The sequence below is a fragment of the Myotis myotis genome, unplaced genomic scaffold, assembly GCF_014108235.1.
Source record: "Myotis myotis isolate mMyoMyo1 unplaced genomic scaffold, mMyoMyo1.p scaffold_m19_p_9, whole genome shotgun sequence".
NCBI lineage: Eukaryota > Metazoa > Chordata > Mammalia > Chiroptera > Vespertilionidae > Myotis > Myotis myotis.
In genome coordinates, this window is record NW_023416401.1 from 64,617,098 (window position 1) to 64,619,165 (window position 2,068).

Here is a 2,068-nt window from a genome sequence, read left to right on the forward strand (position 1 = left end):
TTACCTGAGGAGGACACTCTTGGTGCACCCCCTTGTGAGCTTTGTTCACAGTCTTGTTGTAGTTAAGCCTTGATTGTTGTATTTATCACTGGGAGGAATTGACCTCCAGGCCAATTGGCTGTGAGAATCAGCTGTCTGCAGTGGGAGAACTTCTGTGCTGGAGACACCCCTCTGGGGCAAGACTTGCTTCAATGGGGCTTTGTGCTCACTGAGTCTGCCCCCTGAGTGTGTCCTTTATGGTTCCACGGAGCTGCAAACTGGATGGTCCCACTCTGACCTCTGGGTTTCCTGGCTCCTGGATCTCTAGGGAGGTGCTAATCTAGCCTTTGCCTGAGGCTATCCAGCAAAAGCCTCCCTGCAGGGCTTGGGCAGGGCGGGTCCCATGGGATCAACAGGGCGGGGCCAGTCCAGCCCTCAGAGGCTCTGCTTCTCAGTGTCCTGGTAATCACTGCAAGCCCTTCAGAGAGAAAGCTGCCCTCGAGTTCCTACCAATTCCAGACAGTCCCACTCCTCCCGCATGAGTCTGGGTCCCTAGAGACTCACCCGGAACTGGAGCTCAGAGCCTGAGACTCCCTCCCGATTGAAAACAACAACCGAACCCTCAGCCGCCAGCCCGCTCCGCATGTACCTCCGCACCTTAGTATTTTACTTCTGCACTGCACCTCCTCTGAGTCTTGGTGTGCTTTTCTCTTTCCTTCTAGTTATAGAATTTCCACTCAGCCAGCCTTCCTGTGGTTCTGGATGATGTCCGTTCCGTCTTTTAGTTGTATTTTTGAAGAGGTTGTTCGAGGCAGCAAACTCCAGTGTTTACCTATGCCGCCATCTTGGTTCTCTCTATTGCATATTTCTATGTGAAGTGAGTTTTCCTGATTTTTAGGAGACTGGTCATGACTTCCAGTACAAGGTGAATAGGAGCAGTGACATTGGGTTTCCTTGCCTTATTATAGAATTTTAAGGGTAAAAATTTAGTGTTGCTCCATTAAATATGATTTTTCAATGTATTTGGTGGCTATCTTTTACCAGGTTTAGGAAGTTCTATTTCTAGATTCCTAAGAATTTTTATTTTTAATAGGTATGATTTAAAAAAATATATTTTAAAATTTGAGGTAATCTTGTACACTATTAAAACTAATTATGAGGTAATTATTTGATATATTTTAATGTTGAACCATTTCTGAATTCTGAAGATAAATCCAAATAGGATATGACATATTGTTGCTGTAAATACATGGCTTGATACAGTTTTTAGAATTTTAAAAACATACATATTTATTTTATTTTAATTATATGTTTTTATATAATGTGCTGACTTTCTGAATGCATTTAAAAGGATAGTCCTTTCAGTGCAGAGAAAAAGAACAGACATTGCTCTAGGACAGAGTCAAAGCCAGGGGAACTATAAAGCACACTTTGGTGTTCACTATGCAACAGTTTCTAGAATTTTGTTTTGAATTTTCTTATCTATGTTTATAAGTGATATTTCTCTGAGATATTTCTTTCTCATTTTGTTCTTGTTTGGTTTGAGTAACAAGGTTTTCCTAATCTCATAAAATGAATTAGTCATGTTCTCTTCTTATTTTCTGGGACAGTTTTCATGAGATTGGAATGATCTGTTCCTTGAATGCTTTGAAGAAACTGCTTATAAAATTGTCAGAGATGCCCTGGTCGATTGCTCAGTGGTTAGAGCCAAAGGGTCATAGGTTCGATTCCCAGTCAAGGGCATGTACCTCGGTTGCAGGTTTGCTTCCTGCTCCCTCTGTGGACCCCTCCCCCCCTGCAACCAGATCGATGTTTGACTCTCTCTCTTCCTCTTCCTGCTCCCTCCCTTTCACTCTCTCTGAAAATCAATGGAAAAAATATCCTTGGGTGAGGATTAAAAAAACAACAACTATCAAAGCCTATGTTTTAAAGGGTAGATTTTTAAAAAAATTCCCCACCTGAAGGTATTTTTCCACTGATATTTTTTTTAGAAAGAGTGGAAGGGAGGGAGGAGGGGAGAGAGAGAGAGAGAGAGAGAGAGAGAGAGAGAGAGAGAGAGAGAAACATCAGTGTGTCTTTTCCATTGGTT

The 2,068-nt window shown here is 42.2% G+C and overlaps 1 non-coding gene across 1 annotated transcript; it reads right to left on the reverse strand.

Moving 5' to 3' along the window:
- Positions 1 to 1,298: 1,298 nt before the first annotated feature.
- On the reverse strand, positions 1,299 to 1,428 carry LOC118663894. The gene has a single exon (XR_004970194.1). It is a non-coding gene; the product is annotated as a small nucleolar RNA SNORA22 (small nucleolar RNA).
- Between the last annotated feature and the right edge of the window lie 640 nt (positions 1,429 to 2,068).